The sequence below is a fragment of the Fundulus heteroclitus genome, chromosome 23 (assembly GCF_011125445.2).
Source record: "Fundulus heteroclitus isolate FHET01 chromosome 23, MU-UCD_Fhet_4.1, whole genome shotgun sequence".
Classification (NCBI taxonomy): Eukaryota; Metazoa; Chordata; class Actinopteri; order Cyprinodontiformes; family Fundulidae; genus Fundulus; species Fundulus heteroclitus.
The window spans coordinates 5,281,475-5,297,971 of NC_046383.1; the positions used below are offsets into that span (position 1 = coordinate 5,281,475).

The 16,497-nt window shown below is 40.3% G+C and overlaps 1 non-coding gene across 1 annotated transcript; it reads left to right on the forward strand.

The window, feature by feature from the left end:
- Positions 1 to 12,346: 12,346 nt before the first annotated feature.
- On the forward strand, positions 12,347 to 12,419 carry trnav-uac. The gene has a single exon. It is a non-coding gene; the product is annotated as a tRNA-Val (tRNA).
- The last annotated feature ends 4,078 nt before the right edge of the window (positions 12,420 to 16,497 follow it).

Below are 16,497 nucleotides of genomic sequence, written 5' to 3' on the forward strand. Positions count from 1 at the left end.
ACATGAAGGTATGAGTAGCCAGAAATTTTACTCAAGTAAGAGTAGCGATATGACTCAAGAAAAACTATAACGTACAGTGCAGTAAAATTAGTCCTAAAATTAAATTTTGTTCAAAAAGTTGCTCAAGTAAATTTAACTGAGTAAATGTAACTAGTTACTACCAGTGTTGTAGTCAAGTCACTATGCCTCGAGTCCGAGTCCAGGTTCGAGTCTCCAGTGTTCAAGTCCTAGTCAAGTCCAAGTCATTAAAAAAAATCCGAGTCGAGTCACTATTGATCCAAGTTGAGTCCTTATTGATCAAGTTGTGTCCAAGTTCCGCACTAAAGTAAGCATAGCCTACATGTTTTTAAACTAAAAAAAAATACACACTCCACCACATTGCACTAATAATTTAGATATTAAAATCATACACCAAATAATATTCTAATGACATATTAAAATTATAGCCTAATGATATAAAAAAAAAGTTGAGTCTTTTTCTCAATTTTCGAGTCAGAATGATCTGAATGTAGGAGTCCGAGTCCAAGTTCAAGTCATCAGTGCTCAAGTCCAAGTCAAGTCACGAGTCTCTAAATTTAGCTAATGACTCGGACTCGAGTTCGAGTCTCGGACTCGAGTACTACAACACTGGTTACTACCCACCTCTGCTAATGACCATAGGTGAAGGTCGGAACATGGACGGACGAGTAATTCAAGAGCCTTACTTTTTGGCTCAGTTCCCTCTGCACCATAACAGACCAGGGGTCTCATTTACAAAACATTGCATAGGATCTATACTAAAAGAGAGCATATGACCAAACGCCAAAAATAGCGAATGCAAATAAATCTGTTAATTTGACTTTGTAAAGTGCCTTGAGATGACATGTATTATGAATTGGCGCTATATAAATAAAATTTAGTTGAATTAAAACCTTCTACCCGCACACAAGGAGGGAATTTTCCTTTAATTCTGTCCAATTCAGTTATTTATATAGTGTCAATTCACAACACGTCATCTCAAAGCACTTTTACAAAGTTAATTTTATCATACAGACAGATTGGTCAAAAAGTTTTCTATCTAAGCAAACCCAGCAGATTGCATTGAGTAATTGACTTTATAAATCACATCTACACCTCAACGTTTGTGTACAAGGTTCTGACTCATGTCCTGCCCTCTACACGCCCACATTCAACCATAAATGGTCAATCGAAAGCACCTCATGAATGGCAGTGTGCATTTTAATGAGCCAGTTGATCAATGTGATTCCAGTGATGATAATGGCAACCATGTAGAAAATGCAAAGAAGCTGTGAAAAAAAATCACAGAAATGCCTTTATTAAATATGTAATTCAAGAGGTAAAGGCACAGCTGTTGTCCATATTAAAAAGAACTTGCTAAAAAGTAAACCTTATTGTTGTCCTAAACGTCCCCTGACATCCTCATGCCGTGCTCCATGTTGAAATTCCTTACTTCTTGGAAGGAGGCCAGGAGGGATAATACAAGAGTCCCACCCCGGACACATCCAAACAACGCCACTGGCATTTTAGGAGGCTGATGGCAGACTCCATAGCTGAGCCCACACAGGTATGAACGTGATCTCTGCTCTCTGGGGGCTTTGAAAGCAGGTTAGGAGTTTAAAGACGGCTTCACACAGACCATGTTACCTGTATGCTTCGTCATCCATCGCAAAATGTGAAGTGCGGCAATCCACAATGGCTGTGAGCAGGATCCATTCATGCCTGCATCTGCATCGACTAGAATGGCTTCTCTTTGGGACCAAGAGCAAAACATAAATAACGGAGTCTGTGCGGATGAAGGGATGAAGGGTAAATGAGCATATTAGCCTGGCTCATTATCATGAGCCAGGAAATCTTGGTTATGTCACGTCTTCCAGCCATGCCAATGCATCCATTGCGCAGCATTATGCCTAAGTATCACCACAGTATTTATATGTTTACAGCAATCCTCACACCTTGACACAATTTACATGTTAATTTGTGATGCACGTCAAGGAGAGGAATCTGATGGAAGAAAACTCTAATGAAATGTTGTGCGGACTTTGATTTAGTCATGTCCCACCGGTGCAAGAATAAATAACAGGAGTTTTGAATACTTATGATAAAGTCGATCTATGATTAAAGTCTGATAGGGAGTGAAATTGGACATCTGAGAGTAATCATGAACCCGTCAAGTTCTTCTTCACAGATCACAACCATTTCGTAGAAAGTGACTTATGCAAGTTTTAAGCCCCATTTTGTGCATACGCAACCTTTATAAATGAGACCCCAGAGCAGCATCTGCATTACTGCGGATGAAGCCCCAATCAGTCTGTCCATCTGCCATCCCCTCCGACCATCACCCCTGAACAAGAGATAAACATACTTAAACGCCTTTTCTTGAAGCACAGACAGACCCCAACCAACATGGGGAAAAGGACCTTTTTTATATGAGGACCATGACCTTAGAGGTGCTAATTTTGATCTTGGCCGCTTGACACTCAGCAGTGAACCACTCCAGCAGAGGTTGTGGGCTGAAGACGCCAACAGAAATACATCATCCACAAAAAGCAAAGATATGATCTTGAGGTTCCCAAACCAGACACTCTCCTCTCGACATCGACACTTTGAGATCCTGTTCACAAACAGGATTGGTGACAAGGCCCTGGTGGAGTCCAACACACATTGGGAACTAGCTCCACTTTGTGCCAAGAATGCGGGAAATGCTCCTTATTTGGGTGTACAATGATCTGATATTCCTTAAAGGGTAACTCACCCCAAATCAACTTTTTTTTGCTAATAAACTGTTAACATGGTTGTCTTGTAGTGCTGTCTACATATCCTGGTGATTATTTGCACAACTTACTGCATATATGTTTAAATCCAAATCTTTTGTGTCTAAAATAGTCAGTCTGGAGCCCTCCTACGGTTCTATGGGGGTCTTGCATTGAATTTCGAATCAGTGTTGCTATTGGTTCAAAAGTTTTTGTGACGTCATTAGGAAAAACTGACATGTCAGCAGCGCTGCAGCTGTGGGGTATAATAGCAGCTCCATCTTGTGTCTCTATAGTGGAGTTTGAATCATGAAATTTGCGGTCATTCTATTCATTTTCAGCTTAGCGATTAGTTAGCTTAGCATTCAGTTAGTTTATTTAGCATTTATGTAGCTTTTACTAGTAACCCAGACCGCTCTGGTCTGGTACGGGGTGAGTTACACTTTAACAGCTGTCCAGATATCCCATACCCTAGGAGCATCCCCAACAAAATACAGTACTTCTGGGACACAGTTATAAGCCTTCTCTACATCTATAAAGCACATGTAGACCAGAGAAGCATATTCCAATGACCCCTCAGCAATTTGGCGAGGGTAAAGATCCCATTCACTGCTCCAATGCCAGAATGAAAGCCACTTTGCTCATCCTTGATCCTAGGTTCAACAGTCGGTTCAACAATTGGTCAGGGCCTCTTCTTAACCCGAGAGACTATAAAGTGTGATCCTTCGATAACTGGAACATGCTCTCCGGTCTCCAGTCTTAAAAACTGGGACCACCACCCCATTCTTTCACTTCAGGGGTGTTGTATCAGTCCTCCATGCAATATAGAAGAAGTGTGTGAACTTTGACAGCCTTCAGACACTAAAGCTGAATCTCATCGACACCTGGAATCCTGCTCCCAGGGAGCTTTTTAATTACCTCAGTGATAGAATCACTTTCTCCCACGTCTTCAGACTCGGCCTCCTCTGCATGATTGGATTAAGGAGGTCCTCAAAGTGCTCCTTCCACCACCTGACCACCTCAGTCCGGGTCTGCAGTTTCCCTATACACAGCTTGGGATGGTCACTGTTTTCCTTTTCTGAATCGCCAAATTGTTTTTCTGAATTTCCTTGAGCCATACCAAAGTCTGTCTCTATAGTCTTTCTGAATTCCTTCCATGCCTGAGTTTTAGCTTTTCGCAGACACAGAAGCTCCAATCTTTTTGCCCTACCAATACCCGTCAGCTACTTCAGGAGCCCCTACGGACGAACAAGCCCTAAAGGCCTCCGTCTTCACAGCTTCCATCACCGTTGGTGTCCACCAGCAGGTGATTTGGTTGCAACCCTGACAGGCACTGATAACCTTCAAGTCACAGCTCCTGGAAACTGCCTTGCAAAGAAGTCCAACAGCAAACAGCTCAGGTTCCAAACAAGGAGGACATTCCTCCCGATCACACGGCTCCAGGTAGTGTCGTCATTGGCCACATGAGCCCCAAACATTCAGTGCATACGCAAAAGACAATATTCTACCTCTCTTGCAACTTGAAGTAGCAAAGAGGTGACCCTCTTGTTCACTGGCGAAAACTACAAAATCAAGGCACTTAGTCTTGATGTTGTAACCAGTTCTTGACATCCGACAGATCTGCCCTGGATCTTAGCTAATCCCGCTCAGGTTCAATGAGCAAATGTTAGTGGGATCTGGCTGGGTCCAAGAAACCCTCAATATCACACAGGCTGTCTATTTACACAGGGAATCTTATAGCCTCCTACTTAAGTTTCCCATCTACAGTCAGCTGTTTCCCCTCTGGATTTTAGAGCAGCTAACGGATAGGGCTACAATTTACAGATACGGTGCAGGGTGGCACAGAGATTTGTAGAGGGCCCATTACTTGTTTTCACATGTCAGGAAACACGCAGCTGTGGAGCGTACTTTGCAGCGTCTGCTGTAAATTTACGCTTTTAAAAATACGTCCGTAAAAGCCGTGCCGCTTACTTTACGTGTCCAGTGTATTTCCTGCTTTACACTTTGCACACAATATGATGATTATATGATCATCCTCCCTTGGTGCTGTCTGCCTTGTGTGTGAGTGCCTTCGTGTATTTATTGGTTTCAACTTACAGTTGAACATGGAGTTTTGATAAAAATCATAAGACAGAAAAAAAAAGCACAATCATTCATATTTCATAGTGCTGAGTTCAAATCAAATTGTGAGTAGAGCTTCAAAGTGCAAAAAGCCGAAGAAAATAAATAGTTTATTGAACTAAAAAATGAGACCATTGTCCCCTACAAAAACAGAACAAAATTAAAAGCATCAGCAAAAGTTTCCATGGTAAACACCCCCAGCAATCTGTTGATCCCCTCAAAAATGTGTTTTGGAGATGCTTGATTTAAGTGTTTCTCATATGCTGGTGGAAATGTTGCTCATGTTGGGAGGATGGCTTCATGAGAAGAATCCACAGTCTGTAACGGACATCTGTTTATATAAACCTCCCTTCCCATCCATCCCAAAATGTTAACAAGGGGATTTACATTAGACAAACATACAGGATGGTCCAAATATGGATGTTAGTCACCTGGAAGCGGTCCTTTATCAGACAGGTGTTGTGAATTACAGCGTGGTTCTGCTGAAAGACCCACTGTTCACCACACAGATGAGGGCCTTCTGTCAGGGTAATGCTTGCTGCACAATCTGGAGCTCCAGGTTCCTTGTTCTATTGAATGATAAAGCTTCAGTGATGAAACCTCCTACACTGTGCCATGTGAAGAACATCTACAGTGGGATCTCCTTGTTATTTCAGTAACATTAGAAGTCATCAAGACCGTCCTGATTATTTTTTTTTTTGCTCACCAGAGAATCTTTCTTCTATCTTTCAATGTGTTGTCCTTTGCAAAGCAAAATCAGCAAGTTTATGTTGTAGCAGAAAACACAGCTTTTGATAGCCTTTTGCTGTTCTTTAAGCCCTTCTCTCACAGATGTTGTCTTGTGGTTATTGGGCTTCAGTAAGCATCGGTAATGACCATAATTTGGGTGAAATGTCTGCTTGCTAAGTCCTTCAGCTCACCACAGGTGAATTTTTTTGGTTCCTACCCTACCCCTTGACTTTTTCTGAAAGGGTAAAAGCCGCTTTTACTACTTCCAACCTCTGCAGGGTTGAATTGTTGCGAGAGGCCTTGCTTGTGCAGATTAACCATCCCACCGTGTTCAAAGACAGTGAGACGTTTTGCACTTTGCCATTGGAGGGGAAGGAGGAGGGGGTCATGAGAGTGTGAATGCAGAACATAAAATGACATAAAATCCAGGATTTTGAGCAGATTTTGACTTTTCAACGCTACTTCTGATCAGCTGATGAACAACCTGTTTTAGTTTTAAAGCTGTAGTAGGTAACTTTTGTATAAATGTATATTTTACACATTTCTTAAAACTGTCACTACCTCTTGACAGTAAAATATGAGGTAATCTGTGAAAATCATAAAGCTCCTCCCAGTGGTCCTACTGCCATCCGCAGAAACACTACGCTCCCAGACAGAATCAACCAATCAGAGCCAGGAGAAATGTCTAGCTCTGATTGGTTGTTAGCAATGTCAATCACTCTAGTGTACACACTGCTCATACAACTCCACTGTGGGGGAGGAGCTGTGGAGGGAGGGCTGTAGTGCAGCAGAGAGCGAGTTGGGGGGGCAAAGGCTACATTCACACTGCAGGCCTTGATGCTCAATTCCGTTTTTTTTATGAAATTGGATTTTTTTGCGTGTCCGTTCACATTCCCAAATATATGCGACTTGTATGTGATTTCCTGTGTGAACTGCATTTATACACCTAAGTGTCCCGCATGCGCAGTAGAGGACACGATGACGTCATACGTAGCAAGCGTGCTCATTGTTTGCGTAAGTAAACAGGGATCGTAATGCTGCAGCGTATCTTGCGTTCTTTACGTTATTCTCCAAACGGAGCAGCACATTACCAACGCAATCTTTTTAAGAAGATCGAAAAGGAAGATAGCCAAATTTTAGTGACATGAGTGGCTTTACTCATACGGACTTCATTCATAATTTTTGAATGAAAAAGGCAACCTTTATGTGCGTCTAAACGGATCTCTTTAGTGTAAAGACACACATTTTCGGCGGCCATAGCAGCGAGTAAACGCGTTGCCGTGGGGCTGTATTGATTTGCAACAGGTGCTTGTTACCGCACAATAGCCAACCTCTTTTTTTTTTTTTTAGCTAACCTCTCTGGCATAGCCAGGTCCACTGTTAGTGACGTTTGTCAAGTATCAATGACGTGTAGGTCAGATGAATGCGACCTGGCGGTATAGACACATGTCGCATTTGAAAAGATCAGATACGTATCGGATTCAGTACCACATATCCAAGCGACCTGGGTCGCATTTGAAAAAATCCGATCTGTGTTGTTCAGACTGTCATGAAAAGATCAGATACAGGTGGCATATGGGCAAAAAAATCGGAATTGGGTCACTTCAGGCTGCAGTGTGAACGTTGCCTAAGTTTCAGCCTAAGTTTATAGTTTTCTCAAAACTCTCTACTTTAGCTTTAAATGCAGTTTCCAGTATTTTTACTCTATTTTTTTGTTAGTTCCTGTTTCTCCCTTTTGTTAAAAACAAAAAAAGTGATTGCTTGTAATTTCTTTTTTGGGCTTAACATTTTGATCAGGAGTCTAAAACTACCCAGGCTCCTGGAAATTGACAATGCAATCTCCTTCAAACTCTGTCAAGTGCCGTTGAGCTTTAATGTGTCTCTGTGAGGTATCCTTTGTACCAAGGCCTTTGCTGACATTCAATTGTTTTTGGACACTTTGGCCACAGCCTGATGACAATACCCCCCGCGACCCCATGAGGGATAAAGCGGTTTGGAAAATGGATGGATGGATGATGACAATACCACTTCACTAGGGAATCCATTACGTAGCCCTCTGGTCGCTGTTTCTGACATGCACCAGGGTCTGAATCTGTACCAGATTACCCTAAAATCACACCATTCATTCTGGATCCTTAACCTTTTTTACCAGTGAGTCAATAAGGGGAATTGTAATACAATTATTGTCAGACATGTTTGAGTGAAACAAAGCAATGAAACAGTTTTCTGCTTAGTTACAAATCAGAACAATGTACCAAAGCAACCTAAAAATGTGAAAAGATGTATTCACCTGACTTTAAGATAATCCGGCAAATTCGGGTGTTTGAAAGTAGTAACTGAGAATATAATAGCTTCAGTTATGAGCACTTTTCCTGCATCCTCATTCCAAAATTTGATCCGAAACCATTTATATCTGAAGGGACTAAAGCCATGTGATCTAAACATCATCCAAAAAATCTGTAAATTAAAAAAAGGAGGAGTATATGGCACTAGGGCTCAAGAATCTCACAACGCTGGAGGTATTTTGTTGGAACAATGGAAAAATCTTCCAAACAAGGACTGAATAATCTTAACATTTTCCAAAAGCTTGGGCCGGTCCCAAGCAAATTAGAAGCTATGAGCAAACATGTACTCAGTAGTTGAGTAGAGTTTTGCCAAATACTTATTTATTCTTACTTAATTACTTTTTTAGTAGAAGCCTCCTTGTCCACCCTCCAGCCTCTGACTTATAAGGCAACTCCAAAACTTGGCTTTCCCGCATTTCACAACAAAATTTCAAACGTTAGCAGAACTTTCACCCGTTGTAGTGACCTATAACTGAGAGATTTACGTGCTGAAAAGTCAGAAAATAACATTAAAGCATACAACCTTGGTTTTCCGGACTGACTTGAACTACTATCCCTAATATGTTAAACTTAGTTTGGCAAGTTTTGTCATCCATGACAATTAAAAATAGTTTTTCATGCCATAAAGGAAGTTTTTTTCCCTGTGTAGTAATGAATGACCATATGTTTTGATAATTGTTTTCCTTTTTTTACCTTTTTAAAATAGGGAATCAGACCCTCATTAATTAAATAACATTATATTTAACCTTTCTGAGTAACAAGTTATTAAGAGGTGTTTACTGGACTGACTTTTTATCATGAGAATATATTTTTTTTAACAATTTGAACATTTTCAGAAAGTAATGAGCATCTTAAAATTCCAATTTCGCTCACATTTAGATTTATCTAATTATTTTGCCTGCTGTGTTATAGCTTGTATTGCACACCATATGATAACAAATAAAGCTGTCATTCTCGTATTTTCAAACAAAGCCTTTCTGCCCTTGCCTGAAATAAAAATGAACAAATAAGGCCGAGGAGTTAGAAAAATTCAAGGAAGGGACAAAAGAAAAGACTCTGATATAAAATCAGAAGGATTGTCCACCTACACTGGAATCGTAATCAGTGCTTTAAGGTTCCTCTGTAACAAGAAATCAAAGTGAGACAGAGCTTATTGTAAGATCTGGACAGCTGCTTGATTAAGGGTTTTCTTCACGTGCGCATCAATCACAAAAACCATGGAAAGTAGTGGTGTTGACACTAAATGGGTCCATTGTTTCTGGAAAAGACAACAGAAAATAAGACTGTGTGGAAAAGGTATCATTTTGTAAATGTCTTTTTACAATTATCTGTATGTTTTCCATTTTTAAAGATTTGGCATATCAAAAAAAAAATGTATACCTTTCGCAATAATAATAAAAAAGCCTTTATTTGCATTGCAGCTATCAAACGCTTCTTATAATCACCGACCAGCTTTTTGCAAGTTTCCTCTGATATTTTCACAATTCCTATTTGGTGGTGAGCTCCAAGTGTTTCAGGTTCAGGGCCTTGTTGCCATCACCCTAATCTCTAGCTCTGATAAGAATCAAGTAGGGACTCTGGCTTTGCACTTCAAACACTGCCATCGCTTCCAGTCAGAAGAATTATGCTGGTAAAAATCAAATATTACTTTAAATCTAAAGCTATGTATAATTCTGGCCTTTCCCTCCACTTGTTTTACCCTATAAAGAGCAGAATGTCAAAAAGATAAAACATTCTGTGTGATAGACCCTCAAAAACTACCTGCGAATATAATTGGTGAGCCATGCTGTTTTTAGTAATATAATAATAATAGTAAATTAATGATGTAGATTATATTACTATAACTGTGTATGAAATATTTTATAAATATCAATGATGTGGCGGGTTTATGTTTTAAGATACAAAGTGAGAAGAGATCAGCTACACAAACCCTCTATTCTGATTCTTTATTTTAAGCAGAATTAATGACCTTGCATTAAAAGAGGCGTGACAAGGCTGCCGGAGAGTTATAGAAGCTTCAGGGACAAGTTCAGATTGAACAATAAAGTCAGACATGTTCCTTCTCTCTGTAGTCTTACTTTGCTTTTTTTTTTTTAAATGTCACACTCAGCCAGTCATGTGTCATGTTGAAACCTTTTTATGTTTGCTATGTATCTTTTGTGAAATGTGGAAAAATAAACAATGCAGGCTTTGACGGACTAAAAATGATCACTACATGTACAAGCACTGTGTGCAGTTTACATATACCTATGGCTGACAAGGACATATTATTGTCAAGCTTTCATTGATACATTTGTACTTTTCCATTTCCACAGCAGAAGGACGGACACACCAGATAACGTCTATAAATTACAACAAACAACAACAGTTGTATGGACAAGTGTAAAATTAGTGGAGATTTACTCTAATTCACAAGGGGTCAAATGTAGCCACGCAGGCTCAAATATATATATATATACATATATATACATACACACACACACATATATATATATATATATATATATATATATATATATATATATATATATATATATATATATATATATATATATATATATATGTTTTTTTTTTTTTTTTTTTTTCACCCTCGCCAATAATCGGTCAATGTGTCTTAGCAAGTAAAAGAGAAACCATACTTTCGTAGCGACCAACAAGCATCTGTCATAATCCTGGCTGGATACTTGCCAACTCTTCTTATCAGAAATGGGCAGATGTAGAGAGAAACCTGCTATATTTACCAGAGTACGTTTTTGTAAATAAAGTACTTCTTGGAGTAGTTGCACTGTTTATAGTTCTGCTGGAGTATAATCGTCGGCTTCCCTGTTATATTTACGACACCTCAATCAAATATATATATATATATATATATATATATATATATTTAAAATACCAGATTTACATACATTTCTATAATTTTGTCTGTCTGTTTACATCATTTTGTAAAAAACCTAGATATTATGATCAAACAGTTTATGCAGTATTTCAGTGAAGTTTTACCAAATACTTGAATACTGTCCTTAAAACAGTTTTTAGATGACTTAAGTATAATATACTGAATCGATGCTACTCTTACTTGAGTACACATTTTGGGTACACAACTCATCCGTTGTGTTCTGTTTATCTAAAGTTGGTTCGCAGGGGCAACAGATCCACATACATCCCTCTCCTGAGCTACATCCTCCATTTGGTCGCTCCAGCGGGTTCTGGGTCTTCCTCAGGGTCTCCTCCCAGGAAAACCTCCAATGGGAGGTGCCAAGGGGGCATCAGATCCACGAACCGCCTCAACTGACTCCTTTCAATGCAAGTTGGGGTGGCAGGCGAGGGCCTTGGAGTGCTGATTCCTGGCCACACTACTCACCTCTAGAAAGGGGAAGCCAATTTGAAATTGCTGGTCATTCAGGCACAATCCTCAAATTTTCAGTAGAGTTGAGGTTGGCCGGCTACATTATGTGCACGTTTGTTACGCCTCTCAATCAGCGGAAATGTACCGCCAGGAAAAGTGGTGCTGAAATCAATCAAGCAATATGAGGCCCCTGATCAATCTCAGGACGTAATCATAATCCCATTTCCAACTACAGTACACAGATGAGCCAAATGCCTGCCACCGGTTTGTTTATTCTGGGACATACCAGACAAAGATTGTTCGATGTCCGTCCCCTTAAACCAACCCGTCTAAATGAGCTCATATGTCCTGCCAGGTTTGTGCAAGAAGCTTGTTTATGGGGACATAAAGCATGCAGGTTCTCAGCTCAAACATTTAGGCTGCATATGTACAATTCTGACCAAATGTTAGGAAAAAATGCGAAATAAATTCAAACTGCGCCCATTTCTTGTTTTGTTTTTGTTGTAATACCTCTCCCACACCGCGAAATAGGGGTTAAAAGGATAATTAAAGACCCTGAAATTAGCATGACATTCACGGTGGTGATCTTTCTGTCAAACTTGTCTTGATCACTGTAAAATGATCGTATTTTTTCTTCACCGCACACATTAGTGCCATACATTCGCATGACATCATAAACTGGTGATGAGACGCAGCGGCGAGCCATTTCCTCCAGTTTGACCGTCCACACGTGAATCACGATCCACGCAAAATCAGCTTTGTTCACAGCGCTAATCCCGACTCGCTGCCGACGCGGGGGGCGGGAGACGAGAAAGAAGAGGGACAAACCACGGCAGTCCGCGGGCTGCGCTTCCGTGTGACCGGAGACAGAAGCTCTCCGTCCCAGCAGGACGCGACGCTCCGCGGAAAGCAGACAGGAGCGGCTGAAGCTGAGCGCGGAGGATCAGCGGCCAGGCGAGCGGAAGCTGGCGGCAGCGCGGAGGACGCCGTGACTTTCGGCCGCTGCCGTTCCCGGTGTCGTCTATGAGCGGAGGGAGGGAGCTCTGTCAGCGGCCGGTTCCATAGTGTAGCGGTTATCACGTCTGCTTTACACGCAGAAGGTCCTGGGTTCGAGCCCCAGTGGAACCAGATAATTGTTTTCACCTTCGTCCACGCGAGGAGACATTAATATTACCTGGCGTTAGTAAAAATGACGTCATCACATTGAGAGATCAAAGGTGTAAACATGCTGGAAACGTAGAGTAGCGCACATGTGGTCCGTCTGCATCACCGCTACAGCACTCAGCGTGGACACCGGAGTGAATCTATTTTCTTCATGCTGTTATAGGCCTGGCAGATTTTTACATTTACTGCTTTTTTTTTGTGGTTCTGTTTCCAGTCTTTTTTCCCCCTCTTGCTGTCCCTGGTCGCAGCAGATGGCTGCCCTGCCTGAGTCTGGTTCTGTCAGACGTTCCTAACCTGTTAAAACGGTGTTCATCCTCCCTTGTTGCCAAGGGATCGCTCAGAGGGAATCGTTGAGGTTCTTCGCATATAAATGTCCCCGACATTACTTTCTGTTGTATGTTACTGCAACATAAACACAGTTTGGCCTATTTAAAGTTTAACAAAATATTGATTATTTAGCTTGGTGTGAAACTTTCATTTAACATGGATTTATAAACATTTTAGGATATTTCTCTTCTGATTCTTAAATTAACAGACTCGGGATTAAGGAGGTAAAGTATCACTTGCTGCATACCAACAAGGCAGAAGACTTCTGGAGCAATGTTCTTTGAACAAATGAGACCAATGTGGAGATGTTTGGCCATAATACAGAATGTCACGCTTAAAAAACATCAATCATACTAGCAGACACTCCTCACACCAGCTCTCAATCATAGTGGTGGAGGTTGTTCCTCTATATACAAATGTATTATTCTAGGGACAAAATATGATGTTGCCTGACAGTCAAATCCTGACACAAACTGGGTCATGAAACGGAAAACTAACCCCAAAATAGCAGCAAACGGTATGGCTGAAAATCATTCAGAATTCTAATTCTGATTAAATCAACGTATAGCAATGGCCCACAGTCAAAGTCTCGACATCAGTCGAGTAGTTGTGGTGGGACCTAAAGAGACTTTTGCAGAAGAAGGGGAAAAAATGCCTGTAAACCTCAATGAGAAGAAGCAAAATTGTGAACAAGTGTGGGAACATATATATCCACAGTGATGTGAGAAAGTAATCCAGTCAAAGACATTTACACCTTGTCACAATACAACTTTAAACCTCATCCTCAATTGAGATTTTAAGTGCTGTATCACACTGTTGAGCTCTGAACTGGACTCTGCATCGCACAGAACTGAACTTTCTGCCCATTTCGCATAATTATTTTGCACTGCAAACGTTGCTGAACTTTTATAACCAATTTAAATTTAAGAGTACACAACTGAACGATTACTGCATTTTTGCACCATTATTATCTTGCACTGCCACTATTGGCCTTTTTTAAATTAATGCCTTTTTGCACCACTATTTTTGCACTATAAACATGGTGGAACATTCTTCTGCACACTTTTTTAAATACTGTTTTTCTCCTGCACTGTTACATTCCTATCACTGCTACACTTTATATTGTAATGTTATTTTATTCCAGTTGCAATCTCATTACATTGTCGTAAGCTGAAGGCAACGATATTTCATTTTGTATGCACTCTGTACATACAAAATGACAATAAAGTTTGTCTAAGTCTAAGTGTATCAACATGAAGTAGGACCCTTATTTTGAAGAGGAGGAATAATTGTGTATAGTTTTAAAACATTTTCCATAAATAAAAACCTGAAGGCTGTGGAATTAATTTATATATCACAATACTTTGCAAAACCACCTTTAAATGCAATAAGCGCTACGAGTCTGTTGAAGCACGTCTGTACCAGACTAGGACACACAGAGACTGAAATCTTTGCCCATTCATCTTTACAGAACAGGACAAACTCCATCAGATTGGTTGGAAAGAGTCTGTCAACATTATTTTCAAGACCTGATTCTACAATTTTATCCAGTTGGGGACATTGATTGGACGATTCTACCACATGAATGAGCTCTGTTTTTTACGTGATTTGGTGTGTTTTTTGTTCCATTCACAGTTGCAAGGTTAACCTTCACACTATTCTTCAGCTGCCTCGAACAAGCTTTCATGGAGTATATTTCCCTGTGCGTACTGTTCTATCAAGGCCAGATTACAACGCATAACTGCTGCCCAGTTAAAGGCTGGTTCACAGCAGCCCGATTGTCCGACTGCCGATCTTATCGTTCTGACAGGCCCCCAAGTATCGGGCCCTTGAGATTATCTTGAGATATTCCTGCCACGTGTGGTGTGTTGATTGATCTGATCTCTTTGGAAGAACGCGCCAACCTAAAATCGGGGATATTCAACATGTTGGATTTTCTTGACCCGATATCCTAGCCTGTGTGGTATCCCTCCGAGGGAAGTCAATAAACTTGAATGAATTTAAGATTTGTTGTGACATCAGATGTTTCATCTGCCAGAATACAAATTTAGAGGTTGTGAATTCAAGTTACAACTTTGCAACAATATAGTACATATCACAAATGTACAACCCCTGCTGAGACTGTTACACTCCTTACCAGTGGGTGGCAGTAATGACATGTATGAGTTGACAAGGAACAAAAACAAATCTTAAATTTATTCAAGTTTATTGACTTAACATTTACAAATTCAGACTGACGCATATGTTTATTGACAGTTATTTTAACCCATAGTTTTATACACCTCAGGCAGTGTGTCTTCACTTAGGAGAAACATAGAGAAAACGCATATGGCTGACAAGTTTGTCCCCTTTCTGTGACCGAAATCATAAATAGCGAGCCTCCCATTGGGTGCACTGACATGTATTTATAAACAGCTAATTCTAAACTATGAGAACGCTTTCATTTTTGATGTGATGTTATTAGACTGTGGCTGAATATGTATTTATAAAAGCAGTACTTCATTATTGCTAATTAAAAGCGAAATTAGTTACACACTGTCCCTTTAAAAAAAAAAACAACAACAAAAAAACAAACAAACTGTAATCTTGTGTCCATTTCTTTTACTTCCAAACCATTAAATCCAAGATTTTGGTTAAAATGTGATGGAATGTGTAAATAATCTGAACACAAGGTACAGTTTGTGTGAGAGTGTGTAAGTAATAGATGGATGGATGGCTGGATGACAAATGTGAAACTCAGTTTCCCTTTTATCAGCCTCCACGGGTGTTAACTGTTGGCTAACTGCAACACCCTTCTAATATTTTAACGGCTACTTTTTGCTAGCAAGTAGGCAAAAAAAAAACAAAATAATTAAAACATTTAAAGACAACTGGACTTCAGTTCTTATAATTGAAAAGTTTCCCTCTTCGTCCGAACCAGCACTTTTCTTTTCAATTTAAAGCCATGAGGGGGAAGTTGTAAGCTTTTCAAAGGCAAATAAAAAAACATGAAAAATTAAACAAGTACTGACCTAATCTTCTGCTCTGTTGTCGAAAAGCTGCATCTCGATGGGCGAGCTCCCTTGGTTTACTTTTTTCAGGTAGGCAAACATGACTTTGTAACCCTCCATGCTCTGTCCATCTCGCTGTCTGCTGGGGAAAAAGAGGGCAGCGCGAGGCAACGGTTACCCTAGCAACAACGTCGGTTGTATTCTAAAGAGATGAGCGGTTGTCTTTCGAAGTGGCTTGACGTTACGCAAAAAGTTAATAATGGAATAAATTAAAAAAACCGGAAAGCGTTGGGGAAATTTTTCAAGAGGTCGAAAGAGGTCGCGCTGCTGGTGTTTGAGCGCGGCGCCCCCCTCTTTCAACCGGACGTTGTCCTGCTAACATGCACGCCCCCAAGGACTTAACGCTGCGCACTGGAGCTGACGTTTAAACGCTGCCGCCATCTTGGAAGGGTCTCTCGCGCACCCCCAGTGCATTTATTTGTACCAAGGAAGCTGTTTCGCCAACTAAAAGAAATCACAACTACCTTTTTTATCCAATTTGCACACTGTTAGGTTTCTTATAGACAGCAGCGATGTGGTTATGATACAGTACGCGGTCACACATAAAAAACATGTTTTCATACTGAAATATGTTGTTTAAACAACGTCTTTCATTAATGTATGCTCTTTATCAAACAGATATATGGCAAATAATGTATAAATGCGTGCTTTCATGCTGAAATACT